This window comes from Manacus vitellinus, unplaced genomic scaffold (assembly GCF_001715985.3).
Source record: "Manacus vitellinus isolate BGI_N305 unplaced genomic scaffold, ASM171598v3 scaffold_6_pilon, whole genome shotgun sequence".
Classification (NCBI taxonomy): domain Eukaryota; kingdom Metazoa; phylum Chordata; class Aves; order Passeriformes; family Pipridae; genus Manacus; species Manacus vitellinus.
In genome coordinates this window covers 93,087-109,832 of record NW_021940750.1, presented here as the reverse complement: position 1 = coordinate 109,832, position 16,746 = coordinate 93,087, and the positions used below count along the sequence as shown (strand labels likewise).

General features: G+C 37.3%; 1 protein-coding gene across 4 annotated transcripts in view; it reads left to right on the top strand.

Annotated features, from left to right (window-relative positions):
* Window positions 1–16,746, top strand: part of LRRC4C (leucine rich repeat containing 4C) — a 491,415-nt gene that overhangs the window by 427,585 nt on the left and 47,084 nt on the right. For 3 of the 4 annotated variants that reach the window (XM_018082944.1, XM_018082947.1, XM_018082946.3), the window contains one exon: window positions 6,075–6,207. The exons of the other annotated variant lie outside the window; for it this stretch is intronic. The gene's annotated coding sequence lies outside the window, so the exon portion shown is untranslated. The remainder of the gene's footprint in view (window positions 1–6,074; window positions 6,208–16,746) is intronic. 4 annotated transcript variants of the gene reach the window in all.

Genomic DNA, 16,746 nt, shown 5'->3' with positions numbered 1-16,746 from the left:
AGTGAGTAGGAGCATCATGCAACTCCTTTCATATGACAGAATTTTAGAATAGTTTGGATCAGAAGGGACCTTAAATGTCACCTAGTGCCAACCCCTTATCTTCAGTGCTTTGTTTTTGAAGCTGATTTTCATAAAGTCCCCTATAATTAGTGGTTGAAAACTCCAGCAACTGGGTATTGAGTAGGTAAAAGATTCCTAAAATTATGAGCTCAGCAACATATACACCATCAGGGGAACAGTGTTTCATAGGAAAAAGGAATAATGATAATGATAATAGCTAATAATAATTAAGAGAATTTTAGTTTTAATTTTGAAAAGAAAAGCCAATGGTTTTAGCGGCTTTAAAAAAAAAATTACTTTCTGTAATCAAAAAAGGTCTCTAACTCAAAATTGCTTTCTGAATTTTTCTGTGACTTTCAATCTTTTAAGACCATAATCTTCCTTTTTTGTAGAGATAATGATCCTTGCAGACTCTTTGACGATCTTTCATTATGGCATGGCAAAATGCCTTATAATTATTGCCAAACTAGAGTTGCTTCAGATATCCTAGTAGGGAGGGTGAAATAAGTTTAAAATTAAGAATTCAGTAGAATTCAGTAGCACTGAATTCTATAGCATTCTATTGCTTTGTTGACAACGAGTTGTTTTTTCACATAAGATTAATTTTTTTCTCTCTGGCCCACTCTCTGTTTCATTTCAACCACACTGAATTTAGCAGTTGATGAAGTGGGCACTAATTTATTTATTTTGCTGTGTTTAAAATGCTAGGTGACACTATCAAATGTTCTTCACTTCAATCTCCTTTCTGTTTATGAATATCACACTGTGTTGTACAAACACAGCAGGAATGAAAGCTAACACAATGCATATTTGTGTCTACAGCACAAAAATGTGTATTTATAGATGAACAAAACAGGTCAAATCTTTCATAGTAAAAAATAAATTAAACAACCATTTGTCAGACAAGTATCTGGAGACTATTATTACTAGTCAATAGAACGGATCTTAAAATGGGGAAGAATACTGTCGGGGAAAAACATTTTTAATGACATTTTGTGTTTATAAACACACACAGACACTCACATTAAAAAGACCCCAGTCTGCCTTTCAGTCTATACTGCTGCTCTGAAATGAATCACTCACCACTTTGTATGAGTTAGACTGAGCAAGACAAATAGTCTAGAAGATTGGTTTAACACATATTAACTCGTTTATTGATTAGATGTACAAAAACATTTCCAATCAATATTATATGAGTGAATAGTTTTACTGCAGCAGATCACATGGAAAAGGTGAGAAAATTGTTTTAGCATTTAGAATTTATATCTTATCTCAACTTGTTTTGGAGAGAGAGCCGTGCAGAATTGCCTAATCCCCATCTGTTTAGCTCAAATACAGAAGTATAAAAATATTAGCATACCAGACATGCAGCTATTCTTTGTTTTGCTTTTATCTGGCATTCTTGAAAGAAGAAAAATGAAAAGTGCAGTATACACAGAAATTATAGGTCTTATGCAGGAGAATAATCCTTACTCAAGATTTAATGAAGCTAAAAGATCAGGAAAAAATGTAGTTACAACCTTCACAAGAAATAATCAAGGTTTATGGGGGTTTGGGCATTTCTGAAGCGTAAAAAAGTTCTATTCTGATAAGCACATAAAATAAAAGAGAGCTCTGAAACAGTAGAATACGTCAAAAACTGAAGGGAATAAACCCCAATAAGAATACCTTTTCAAACCACCAAGAAATCACCAGTAGCTAGTTTTACTGCACAGTGAGTCAGCAGTTATTCAGAGGTGAGATTTAACTTAACTTCCTCATATTTACTAGTAGTAATGAATTTGTATCAAATACCTTTCTTTAAGGAACTGTCTTGAGTAGTATTTTGTCTGTGTACCCTCTGTCGAAATTCTTATGTGGGCATATCACACTATGATTTTCCTGTTTTATTAACTTTACTCTTGCTTGTTATCTAACATGTAAATACCCAGAGCTCACACACATTTTCACTAGCAGCTTGCAAGTGATTCAGATTCATAAATAACAGAGTCTAATGCTATTTCACATATCCTAAAATACCCAAGATTTCAGGATCAGGCAGATAAGATATTGAATATGCAAGAAAACTGTGTTCTTCTGGAAAGACAACTGAGTAGTAGCCAGCAGTAAATAAGTATAACAACCTCCTTTCTTTTGTCATTTGAATACTACCCTGTTAGTGATATTTATTAAAAATAATAGGAACTGTGTAGTTTGTTCTCATCTACTTATTTGTTTTCTTTACTATGTCATCGTAACACATGCTACTGTGTTTAGTTTTTCTTTAATAAATCTTCCTTTTACTGCAGCTCTTTTCATCCCTTTGCAATCTATAAAAATATAACTACTTTGAAAGCAGTTACTGAAGCCTGATCATAACTTCAGTGAGTTTTTCTTACTTATTGCCCTAATAAATTTTTAGAAAATATTTAAAGATTTTAGACCAAATTTTGAACATTTACTGTCATAAGTCTGAAGTAAAATCAGTGCAGTTGAAATGAGGAGCTGAGCACTGGAATATTGATTGCTTTCAAAAGATTTCTTGCAATTCTCCTTGGTGAGTTAGATATTCAAGCAAAGATTATACTTTTATATTGATGATAATTTTCTTTTACTCTTTTTCCAACTAAAACTTTATTTTCTATATCATGACCTTTTCCCAGTCCTTCTTTAATATTTCATTTTGCTATAGTCCCTATCCAGAAAACTAAGGCATTTTGCATCTCTCTCTTTTGACAAACAGAGGGAGGAAGGAAGAAAGATAGGCAAAATTTGTCTTTTTTGTATAACTCTTCTTTTATGAGCATAAGTGCATGGCAGAGGAGATTTTCTAGTCTAAATGTAGTGGATTAAGTACCTAATTTTAGTATTTGAAATTTAGGATGGGACCGCTTGCAACTTATTTTTCCATGTATCTTGAGAGACTTCATTTTCTCTGGTTGAATCTTCTTTGCTAGCTGCTTTGACACAGTTAAATTTTATTCATTCTGTAGAAAACCCTAATATAACAACTTTTTATAAAAGTGCATGGAAGAAGATTATTCTCCCTGTTGTCTATTTACATGTCCTTCAACTTATTAAAAACAGACTTCTCACAAAAGTACGTGAGAAAACAGATATGTAAGTCCATGGTTCTAGTACTCTTCATTAGGTTTATTTTAGAAAGTTTTACTTAACATTTAAAAGCATATGAAATTGTGTTCATACTTAGCAAGGGGAAGAAACACCACAATCTCAAGTTTTGCTGCAATAATCATAGGCTGTGAAAAATTAACATATGTATGGAAACTCATTCTCAATAAGCAACTACTTAATTTTGGATTACATTTGGAATTTATTTGTATTACAATAACTCTGAGGAGTACAAATCGAGATGTCTGCTGGGAACTACAAACTTGTATTACTGTTTAGAGTGACAGAGGGAAAGGAACTTAGAAAATTGTTTATCATGAGCCCACAAATAGAAAAAGAAATCCCAGATCTCTGTTTACTTCCAGTAACTTTCTCCCTCCTGTTTATTGAATAATTTTGCACATTTTAGTTTCCATGGATATTTTCACTGTTCATAAGTAGCTGTAAAAAAATTATGCTCTTTTAACCAGCAGCTTATTTTTGAATAATTTCTATGATTCATGTTTTTCTTCTGTTTTATTTCACTGGACACTGATATACCATTCAACATCTATGTTTGTTACCTGTTACAGTATTGAGGAGATTTTTTAAATATACTTATTTCCTACTATTAAATTTGGAGTAAATTATTATTGATACCTGCATATACATAAACACCAAGATTTACAAATGCTTCCATAATCCTACAGGTGTTGTCATGTTTAAAACAACCTAATTTTTATGTATATGTCTCTGTTAGTAAGAAATTGAGAGTGGAAGTTAGAAGATCTGGTTTCAGGTTCATGTTCTGTCACAGATTCTCTCCATGTCTCTTAATGGCAAAACACAGCTTCAGGACAGCTTAATCAGAAAAAAATGTAATGAAGTGATTAAGGCATATTGAGATATCTCAAGACATATTGGTCTTTTATTTTTCAGGCTTCTGTTTGATCCGAAAGTAAATGCAAACTTTTCCATTTGAGTTCAGGGTTAGAAATAATGAGACATAAAATCCACACCACCATCATGTGACTACAAGCTATGAATATTTGGCATGCCTTTACCACTTCATTTGAAAGAGCCTGTTAGGCTCTTCAGGGCACATATTTGACCATCTTTTTCTCTCTCTCTCTTTTTTTTCCCCCTTTTTTTTCTGATTGTAGGAGATGGCTGTGTTGATCAGAGCATAAAATATTTGCAAAGTGCTGGTTGAATAGAATTGGCAAGAAAATAAGTATTTTTTAATGTAGCATAGGGATATTTTCTGTGGCATCCTCAATTTTGCACTACTAATGAAGGAAAACAAAAACAACCCAAACAAACAAAAAACGCACACACCAATAAAACCCAACAACAAATAAAAACCAACCAAAATCCAAAAATCCCCAAAACAAACCTGAGGAAATAGGCTTTTCTGTGAAAACCTAATGGCTGGTTCAGGGACAGATAGCCCATATCCAGTTTCAAACTACTTATAAGCAGTCCCCTGCCCAACTTCCAGATTGTCCTACTTTGAGTCATGGACACAGCAGATCAGCTTTAATCTCCATTTCCTGCCAGTGCTTGGTTGATACAGGAACTGTTGGTGACCCAGTACGGTAGCACAAACTCTGTCTTCATGTTATGTAAAAGCTCCAATCTGCATGAGAACAGTAATCTTACACAGGCACCTAGTATTTCAGTGTGAAAAAGCTTATCAATGAATCAAATCAACAGTGAGGGAGAGAAATTATTAGTGCCTATTACATCAGTAGCTTCTGACACAGACTAAGCTTTTGTCTACTGGAAACTGGGATTTGCTTAGTTTCCAAGCAATATCAAGGTAGATAACTCTCTTTTCAAAACCAAGGACTGTGTCCTTCACTGAGACACTGAGGTGACATGTTTGGAATTCAGTGTTAGAAGGAAGGAACAAACAACTCTTTGTTTCTGTATCCTCCTTATAGACATTCTCATAAATAAATATATAAATGAAAACTCTCCAGAATTAGTATAGACTAAGAAAGCTCTGTGAAGGTTGCTAGGCAGCCAAGGCCAAAAGAATAAAAAGCAAGCAGGTCTTTGAAAAACAAAGTCAGTGACTTATGGGTTATCTGAAGTCATGATTTGCTCAATTTTCTCTTGTCATAAACAAGAGACAGTAGATTTTTTTTTTCCTTTAGTAAATGAGCAGTGTTTTTAAAATATTTGAAACAAAAGACCAGTTTCATATCTCATTCCTATCAGTGTTTTCAAGCTATGAAATATTAGATACCATTGTTATTTCTAATCTTTATTTATTTGATGACTGAATCAGAAATTTGGTGCATTATATCCAGGCTATAACTTCAAAATTATTTAGCAGAGCAATTAATTTTTAAACTTCTGTCCAATTTAAATTTTTACCATGATGTGCATGTAAGACTCTAGATGAAGGAAGTTTCCAGTGCTGGAAGGCATATCTTGCCATCACGAGATATACACAGATATGTTTCACTGTCACTAATGACAGGAAAACACCTAATTTCTACCACTATGCCCTGCATGGATCTATGATGAAGCTACTCATTACAGAGATATATTGGTAACTACCCCCTTCCTATTACTGCTAAGCATGCAAAAATAATGCATTTCTAATAGGCAAGGTTGTTATCTGTAAGATTAGGTGATCACATTATTGACTAAGTGCCTTTGAAATCTCTGTTTATGCTTGTGCCTTAAAGTCTTCTTGCAATTAACTGTGCCTTCAGTAGCTCTATCATACATACAATTACATTGAGGGGGCACTGTAATACTACAATTCTCCTCCCTTCTCAGATAGTGTAATGACAGCTTTAGATCATGTTTTAGTCTACCTGAGTTATTCTCTCCCAATGTCTTCAATATATGTCTTAAGAAGATTTAACTGCTGCATCACAGTTTTTCAATATGTGTTTCTTCCACAGGGTGGATGCTGTGGGGGGGTCCAGGCAGCTCTGTGGAACAGTCTCCAATGGGCTAGTAGGATGAGAAGGTCCAGGGGTAGTTTGGGAATCGAGGAGAAACATCACCTCTCAAGACGGTAAACCTACTGAAAAGGTAATTCATGCTAGGACGTTGTTATGCAGTCGGCTTTTCAGGCTCCACAGATGTGCTGAAATTCACGGCAGAAAACTGGTAGATAAGACGAGCACAAACCTTTGCTGTTGTCTGTGTGCTCATACGAAGTCTTCTGAATATCTTCCAGAGCTTCTTAAACTGTGCTGAGTTTCAGTTCCCATTCATGTGTGAGGGAGAATTTGGACACTATATCTTAGAGAGTTTTTCTTGTCTTCCTATGGAACTGTTAGAGAACACAAATCACAAGTTTACAGTAACTTTCCAAGAAATCCCTTATAGGAATTAAAACTCCTGGAAATGACAGTTTATCATCCATTTAACAGTTTAGCATAGTAAAATGTTGCTTCACAGGGAGAGTTAATAGTTTTATTTTTAAATGCACATAATCTTGTTTTATTGGGTTCTTTCAATCTCACCTTCCAGGTTTAGCGTTGTGTTTGTGGAAACTCTTTTTCTCCCCTGAAGCCTTAAATATGGATGTTTCTGTTGCTAGCATTTCAGAATTCTGAGAGAATGTGCGAAGATCTGTCAACCATCAGAGTAACTGTAGTGCTTCTTCCTTCCTGTTAAAAGGTAGAGTTTGGCCATGAAGCACCAGAACACTTAAGTTTCTCTGCTGTCCCAAAAGCCCAGCTATATGGTGTATTTTTGAGCCCAGCTAATTTACGATATGTTCATGTTGTACACACATTTCTTGGTTCTCAGCTAAAATTAAGTTTGCTGAACAAACTGATTTTGTCCAGTCATCCTAAACCAATCATTTCCCATGGCCCATTTTGAAATATCTGACAGGCTGACTTGCTGCTTTCCTTTATTAATGTGCCTTAATGTATGCAGTGTGTAAGAAATATAACAATGGGAAATCACAGTGGTAGAAAATACAATGGGATTTTTGATGCAGAAGTTTTCATAAGAATCTATTCCCACATCTCATGAGGCACTGAAAAAACACAAAAAATCATTTAGCTAGGAAAGGTTTTCTCTTTGCTCAGGAGTATAGATGTTTTGGTTGGTTGAGTACTAGGTTAGGCTTTCAAATGTGTCTGGGACATACCCTCCTTTTTTTTTTGGTGGTGAGCTCCCTCCAGCTCCCTGACATTCATTAATTAAAACCATTCAGAGAATCCACTGTGGCAATTCACAAATTATTTCCATACTTCACCATACCTCGCTAGGCTTGGCAGCTACCAGAATACTGACCAATCTGTACTCATGTAACACACTGAGAGTTCTGTATAACCTGTAGCTGTGGTAGAGAGTCTGAAGCCTTTCCCTCTGAAAAGAACAGAAACTACTTTATTAGTTGGGTGAAGTTATAAATGGATTTGTGATAGAAGAAAGGTTTGATACAGGAAAGTGAGAGTAAACATAGGTCTTGCCTTCTGCACTCATACAAATGGTGATAGTTTTTATCTTATTATATGCTTTTCAAGAATCTTCCACTCAAAATTGTTGCTAATCAATTTGAACTAGCTTAATTCGATTTTCTATTATCTAGAAGAAATGAGTTTGCATGGTTTTTTGTTAATGAGGGCCCACTAGACTTTACAAAAAATTGCATCAATTGATTTTAGATAATTTACTGTAAACAAAAGACAAGAAAAGCTTCCTTATGGTTGGAACTGTTCTGAGATCCAGAGGATCTGGCATCAGTCCGTATCTGCCTTTCATGTGTCTTCTGAGGTGCATTTTCTACCTATAATATTGGTAGACTCTCATGGAACTTCTGTAATGTTCCTTTGCTGATGCTTTAGTGATAATTCTGTCTCAAAGGGGGAAAAGGATCTTTGCGTGGGAGTCAATAGGTCTCATAGAAAGAGCTTTAAACTAAATTTGAAGGGGGAAAGGGATGAAAGGAGGCTCACTAGAGAAAAACCTGGGTGTGGCATGCCAATATTTGTGGGACAGTGTGCCAGAGATCACTCACCAAATACCATCATAGGCAAAACAGACTCCAGTTGTGGATATCAATTGACTGTATCACTAAAAAATTCAGAGCGGGATAATGAGAAGGAACATAAATCTTAAAAGGACATTCCCCCTACCCCCCTCCTTCCTGAGCTCTACTGCATCCCTGCCAGCAGCACAGGGAGATGGGAAGTGAGGGTGATGGTCAGTTCATCACACGTTGTTCCTGCCACTACTCAGGGAGAGGAGTCCTTCCCCTGCTCCAGCATGGTGTCTCACCCATAGGAGACAGTCCTTCATTAATTTCTCCAATGTGAGTCCATACTACTGGCAACAGTTCTCCATGAACTGCTGCAACATGAGTCATTCTTCCACAGGGTGTAGTCCATCTGGCACAGCCTGCTCCAACGTGGGTCCCCCACAGGCTCACAAGTCCTGCCTGCTCCAGCATGGGCTCCTCTCTCCATGGGTCTGCAAGTTCCTGCCAGGAGCCTGCTCCAGCATGTTTCCCATGGGTTCACAACCCTCTTTTGAGCATCCACTTGCTCCAGTGTGGGTCTCTTCCATGAGCTGCAAGTGGATATCTGCATCCCTGTGGTCCTCCATGGGCTCTTCTCTGGCTGCAATTACATCTGTACAATAACTTTTTTCCTTCTTAAATATGGTATCACAAAGTCATTACCACCATTGCTAATTGGCTCAGCCTTGGACAACAGCAAGTCCATCCTGGAGCTGGTTGGTATTGGCTCTGCCAGACATGCAAGAAGCTTCTTTCAGCTTCTCACAGAAGCCACCTCTGTAGCACCCCCCACTAAAAAATCTGGCCACAGAATTTGTATTGGGTTTAAACAAGAGGAGCTAGAAGCTAAATAAACAAGAGGAGCTAGAAGCTTTGCCTCAGTCCCAGAGCTGCGATATCATTGGCATAAGCAAAACCTGTTGGGATGAGTCCTGTGACTAGTGTGTCATGATGGACAGTTATAGGCTCTTCAGGAGGAAAGGCAAGGCAGATGAGGTGGAGATGTGGCACTGCATATAAGGGAGGGATTGGATTGTGTGATACAGTTCACAGCAACATGGTTGAGAGCCTCTGAGTAAAGACAAAGGGGAAAGCAAATAAAGAGATATTGTTTTGGGTGTCTGCTATCAACCAGGACAACATCACAAATGAGCTATTTTATAAGGAATTGATCAATTGCCCTTGTCCTTATGGGTAATTTTAACCTTCCAGTCATCAACTGGAAATATTATAGAGTGGACACAAACAGGTCCAGAAAATTTGTGGAGCACATTGAAGAGAATTTCTTGGTGCAAGTACAAAGGAAGACAACTAGGAAAGCTACCCTCCTAGATTTGTTGTTTGTAAACAGAGATGAACTCATGAGAGAAGTGATGATTGGTAACTGTCTTGGTCACAGTGACCATGAGATAGTAGAGTTTCAAATCATTGGTATCAGGAGAAAAACTGCCAGCAAATCTTCAGCCCTGTATAGGAGGAGAGCCAACTGCGGGCTGCTGAAGCAATTAGTTGGTAAGGCACCCTGAAAGTCTACTTTTGTAGGTGCTGGTGTCCGTTAATACTGGTCATTTTTTAAGAGCCATCTCTTAAGAGAATAGGAGCAGGCAACTCCAAAGTGTCAGAAATATGGCAGAAGATTAGCTTGGCTGAGCAGGGATCTTCCAAAAGTTGGGTAGAAAAGGAAAGCGTATGGAGATTGGCAGCAAGGACAAGTGACAGGGAAGGACTACAGATATGCTGTTTGCCACTGTAGGGTAAAAATTAGTGCAGCCAAAACTCAATTAGAGTTCAAGCTGACCAGCACTGTGTACAACAACAAAAATATGTTAGCAGCATAAGGAGGATATGGGATAACATTGATCCATTACCTGATGAGGTCAGTCATCTCACAAATAAGGATGAAGAAAAAGCAGAAGGCCTTCTTTGTCTTATTATTTGACACTAATAATGGGCCCTGGAACACCCAGAGATCTATGCTGGAAGACTGTGACTGGAGGGGTGATAACCTCCCAGCTGACCCTTAACTTGCTGCTCCAGCTAGATGCACATAAATTTATGGACCCCAATGAGATTCATCCCAGGATACTGAAAGAGCTGGCCAATGTTACCGTGGGGCCTCTATCCATTATTTTTCAATGGTCTTGGGAGTCTGGAGGGGTCTCAGTTGAATGGAATCTGGCAAATGTCCCAATTTTCAAAATAGTATGAAGAAAGACTGGTAATTACAGGACTGTCATTCTTACTTCAGTGCCTGGTAAAATTATGGAGAAGGTTATTCTGGGAGTTATTGAAAAAACCCTGAGAGATCACACATTCATTGGTCACAGCCAGCATGGGTTCATGAGGGGAAAGTCCTTCCTAATTAACTTAATTTCCTTTTATGAAAGGGTTGCCTGTCTAGTTGACCAAGGATAACCAGTAGATGTGGTAGTTTGGGATTTTAGCAAAGTTTTTGATACTCTCTCACACAGTATCCTTCTGGACAAAATGTCCAACGCAGCTAGACAAGTCTATAATATACTGGGTGAACAATTGGCTGCTGGGTTGGGCTCAAAGGATTATATAAAATGTAGAGAGGCTTTACAGTGAGATCTGGATAGACTAGAGACCTGAACAATCACCAGTCATGAAATTTAAAAAGAGCAAGTGCAGGATTCTCCACCTGGGACAGGATAATATGCTTATATGTACAAATCAGAGGAAGAGAGTCTGGAAAGCAGCCCTGCAGAATGAGATCTGGGGAACTGGGTTGACAGCAAGTTCAACATGAGTCAGCAGTGTCTGGGCAGCCAGAAAGGCCAACTGTGTCCTAGAGTGCCTCCGGCACAGCATTGATGGTTGGTTGAGGGAGGTGATTGTCCCACTCTACACTGCACTGGTGCAGCCCCACCTTGAGTACTGGTTGCAGTTTTGGGGACCTCAACATAAAGAAGTACATCTACCTATTAGACTGTGTCCAGAGGAGAGTGACCAACATGGTTAAAGGTCTTGAGGGCAAGACTTATGAGGAGCATCTAGGGTCACTTGGTTTGCTCAACTTGGAGAACAGTAGTCTGTAGTCTCAGTCTACAGCATCTTCAATAAGGGCTGCAAAGGAGAAGGTGCTGATCTCCTCTCTCTGGTGATCAGCAACAGGACACAAGGAAATGGAATGAAGCTGCACCAGGGGAAGTTCAAATTGGGGGTCCTCACTGAGTGGGTGGTTGGTCACTGGAAGAGACTCCTCAGGGAAGTGATCATGGCACTAAGCCTGGCAGAGTTCAAGGAGCATCTGGACAACACTCTTAGTCACATGATTTACTTTTAGGTAGTCCTGTGAGAAGCAGGGAGTTGAACTTGATAATCTTTATGGGTCCCTTCCAACTTGAGATATTATAGAAGTCTATGAATCTAACCTTAATGCCATAGAGAATGGTTTGAATTCCAGGCTTTACAGTGGGAAAAGAAGTTACACATCCTCAGGAAAAATATGGAAAGAAACTGAAATTAGAGGAGATGACATTGTGATATCTTCATCTGCAACATACTAAATGAAGTTTGAACTTCTCCACTCTTAAGCTTTCTGAGAAATATGAAGCTTAATGGATTGATGTTTCAGTCTCTAATTCACTGTTTAAATTGTGTTTCATGTGAACTGTTCTGGAAATGCCATTTTGACTGAAGGCAAAGGAAAATAAGAGTGCTGTTTTAATATAACTTGAAATCTTGATGGTAAAAGGTAATTTATATTTTCAGTAAAAGGCTTTTATCTTCAGTGGAATCTAATGATAATTGTACTGATCTGACATCAGTACTGAATCTGACCAGATTCTGCTTCTGGTGGGAACCACAAATGTTTCACGTTGTTCCAGCAAATAGAGTTCTTTCTGTCCATTTCTTTGGCTGGTCAGTTTACAAGTGGTTGCATTTTGCTGGTCTGTTTGATAGATACTTTCTTTTGGTCTATTTTAAGATGAATGACTCAGAATTTTCAGTCACTGTGCCCCTTTCACAGTATTTATAGTAGAGTCCTAGTAGTCAATGCTGGGTTTGGTTTTGTTGCTTGTTTTGTAACAGCTAAGAAACCAGCTGTGTTCCATGATTTATGGGAAAGTCCAAACCTTTCAAATTAAGTGAAGAGTATACAGCTTCAGAATTAATTATGTTCTTAAACATAATGAAAATCTCCATTTGAGAATGAGGCATATCCCAGAGTTTGGAACAGATGAAATGAGCTATTCAACTCAAACCTGAGGTTTCTTTTCACCTAACAACAATTCTGATAGCCATGCTTAGAATAAAGCTTGTGTTTTGAATGACTGTGTGTGCACAACTAGCTCTACATAGCTGGAGATTGATAAGACTACAGTCACAAAGCCTGTGCATGCAAAATTGGCAATGCCCATTGCTAGCAGGCAAGAGAGCACCAGGAGATCTCTAATGTTTTTTCGTAGAAGAAAGAACCCTTAGGCAGAACCAAAGTCAATAACCCTCAAGAGTCAAATAGAGACAGGAGAACTTAGCAGCAATTCCTTCAATATATCACAAAAAAACTAGACTGTGACATGACAAGAATAGACCATTGGATCTCTGAAATGGTCCAAGAAATCAAACATGAAAGAGGCAGCCTTCAATGCAGGCAGCCTTCACCTGCATTGCTGAATGCAATTTAAGTTTCTCTCTCCAACACCTGATAACACTGTATATAATACATTTGGTATGTTTTATATTCTTTTTGTTTAAACTTACTATGTGAAATTTTGCCTTCATAAAAACTGATCAAAAAGCTGGTCCTCTTAGTGTGTCAGAACGCCAATGATTCAGTCTTTTGATTTACTTCTTTCTTTTATTCCTCTCAGTAGGTTGGTCTTTGTTCATCTGCCATTTTTTTCTTTTTTTTTTTCTGTTATTTAATTTCTTTCCAATTATGCTCCTCTTATTACGGTAAATTATGATTTCCCATTTAATTCCTCAAATGGTTATGACAGGTGGCAGAAAACTGGTCAACTGATACTGAACAAGAACAGTTTCTAGCATTTACCCTTTGTAGGACTGGATGTTCAATTACCTTCCTCTGAGTGTTCTGGTCCCTGTACTGTTCCAGGATCATGTCCTGCAATTTTTAACACTTCCTTTAGTGGAAATTTTGCTTTGACTACAGTAGAATAAAACTAGGAATAGAAGAGTTGATCTGACAAAATAGTAATTTTTTTCCTCAATTCCCTTGACATCTTAGGGAATTGCAAATGATGAGTTATTGATTTGGCAACATAAAATTGATAGATAAAAAAAAATCGGCTCCAAACTACTTTAAATTTCTTCTGGCAAAAGAGAACATGTTAAAACACGGTAAAGGGAAGGGAAAGAATTTACTCCTAGATATATCAAGCAAGCAGACCAGTTTTTATTGAGGTGACATTTGTATCTGTCATAGAGGGTGAGGTCTCTGTGAAAAGTAAATATACCAGAAATCAGATGCATAGCAACTTTTATTTATAGCCAATGTCTGGTATAACATTTATCATGAAGTTATTGAAATCTGTAAGAAGAACTGAAGATTGACCAGTCTGATTAGGCAATATGATTACTGCAGAAGCAAAATGAATACAGCTTACATATACAAGGTGTCTGACTGCAGCTAGAACTCCCCAGGATGTTTAAACCCCTATCAAATAGCTGGAAATGGAAGTTATTCTTATGGATCCTCATGAAATGAGGGGAAGGGGATGAATTCATGTCTATGTGGCCTTTGAGCAAGAGCAGGCTGAAGGAAATTTGAATGAGTGAATGAAACGTATGTGTAATTAGAGCAATAGGGTTTGTTTGGGTTTTATTTTTTCCTTGTAACGCTCTGTTTGCTTGCATTTTGTAAAACCTTAATTTCAAGTTTTGATAGGTATAACTCTCTTTTGTATTGAAACCTGCCTTGTGTTGGGGAGCAAGATGCATCATGGGGAAACAGTAGGGCTGTCTACAATGCTAGAGGTAAAAAGTCAGAAGAATGTGTATGCGGGTAGTGGAAATGGAGCGCACCTTGAGACACAAGTGCTGAGAGTGCTTCCTCCTGCTCTGTTAAGCATCATTATGGGAACTGTGAATGCCAAATAACAGCTTTTGGGAAGGAATTCCCTCTGGCAGAACAGTCCTCTGTTCTTCCTGCTTAGAAACAGATGGCAAAGTTAGCCCACATCACCAGGCAGACCTGGATTTTCTGTGCCTCTTTAGGCTGAAGATTACTTTAATCCAGTAAGTCATTGTTCATTTTGGTCATACAGATGTTTGAACTGACTTAAAATGAAATAAAAATTATTTTGGGAGTAATCCCTGCACTTTTTATATAAAGCAAATGAGCAGTACATGCAAGGCTGATTTTATACAACATGGACCATAGTAGCTAACAGAGGTGAACTAAACTGTGAATATATTTCTGATATATTACAACATTTGTTTATCTTGGCCAAGTAGGCTCTTTATATTGTCATAATGTTATTTCCAATAGTTTTCTAACGTTTTTTTGTTATTGTAATGCCTTTCATAATTTATGAAAAGAGCTATATGAGCACAGAATAAAAGAGAGCTCTGTATCATTCAGATGCTACAATATCTTCATTTAATCCTCTTGATTTATAGCTGTGACTTTTTTCTTTTTTCGACTGGGCTCATTACAAGAGCCCACAGTCATTCACTCCTTTAATTGCATAAAGTAACACTAAACACAGTGAACCTCTGATCAATAAGAAAAATACAGTACATCAGAATGGAAATAGCAGCACATTGGCTAATGTATTAAAGAACCAAGCAACACAGAAGTCCTCAACTTTTCTGAGTATTACATGTATACAAAATGTATTTCTTTAGCAAGATTTCATGTTTAGAAACTGTAGAAGTGAAATTGAGTAGGTAATTTCTTTATCTTTGCAACTTCTGTTGTTTGATCATTACTCCAATTTTACAAAGACAGAGATGAAGCATTAAGAAAGTTAGGGGGTAGAACCTCTTTCTTACTGTCTTTGATCTGGAAATCTGAGCCATTTTCATCAAAGAAAGCACCACTTAGTCTATTTAAATTCATTATTGCATATCTTTATTGTTCTTTGAGGATTTGAGATAGTAGAATTGAAAATTATCTTAAAATGTCTAAACTGAGAAAAGCTGTCTTAGTCATAGGAGTTACAGAGACAGAGGCTGGAATAGTCATCTCTTCAGTCCTTACACTGTCTTAAAAACAAAGCAGCACTTTTTATAGCAAGGGGTTAATAGCTAAACTAGACAATATTGTCCAGTTGCACAAATATCTCTATTTAGTTTTTCTAGGAATGCTAATGTTTTGGCACCATACAGTTTCCTCTAGGCTTTGATTTGTAAGTAAGAGATCTTCCTATTTCTCCTGTCCTGGTCACTTTTAAGTATATATTAAGCATTGCAACTAGTTGCTGAGTTCCACAATAATTATTAACGTTGGTAAATATCCACTGGTGGCAAATCTGCGAGCCACCATAATCCATTCCTTTACTGCAGCTAAAAGTTGTATTTAAAATCACCAATATTAAAAAGAAGTACTCTATATGTAGAAATTGTCACTTGATACTGAATTGCTGATCATTTAAAAATGGAGTTTCAAAAAGAAAAAAGTGGAAAATGAGGCTTGCACACTGAATTGGATTGATTTGTGTTAGTAATAACAAATTCAAGTTGCATATAAACTATGCATCCTGGATGGTTGCAGAGTGAAGTCAATGATTATTTATTTGCTTAAATCAAAAGTCTTATTAACATGATTAGCAGCAAAAGGGTAAAAAGTATATCCTGTGTTTAGGAATTTGTGCAAAGCAATAACACCATTGCTGTGCCTCTGCTGTGTCAGAGTCAGGGGACCAGACAGTGCTAGCTAATGAATCTCTTGAACAGTAATTCAAGGTCAAATGATGATGATTTTCATCTTTTCTTAACTCCATATTTGGGAAATTTGGCTTCCTTGCTATTTTCTTCTGCAATATTCTGAGGGGCTTTTTTTCTTCTTTTTTTTCTTCAGACAGAATGCCACCAGAAATGTTTTTCTAATGACCTTTCCACTGTCCCAGCATAACATGCTGATGAGATTCAAATAACAACTGAGGACTAATAAAAAAGTCTGAGTAAACCAAATGTACAGCCATTTATGATAGTTTTATTTTTTATCTTTTTATCTCCTATTTTTACTTGATTAAAAACATAATATGAATAATGTTTTAGAAGGTGAAAAATGAAATTGGATTTTCATGGGATTTAATCTGATGTGTGAGAAATACAAAACTAATCTACTTAGGAATGCTTTACTTGAACTTTTTGGCATGCATAGAATCATAGAATCATCTGGGTTGGAAGGGACCTCTGAGATCATCAAGTCCAACCCTTGATCCACTGCAACTGTGGTTACTAGACCATGGCACTAAGTGCCACATCCAGTCTCATCTTAAAAACCTCCAGGGACAGAGAATCCACCACTTCCCCGGGCAGCCCATTCCAATGTCTGATTACCCTCTCTGTAAAGAATTTCTTCCTAATATCCAACCTAAACCTCCCCTGGCAGAGCTTAAGACCATACCCTCTTGTCTTACTGATAGTTGCCTGGG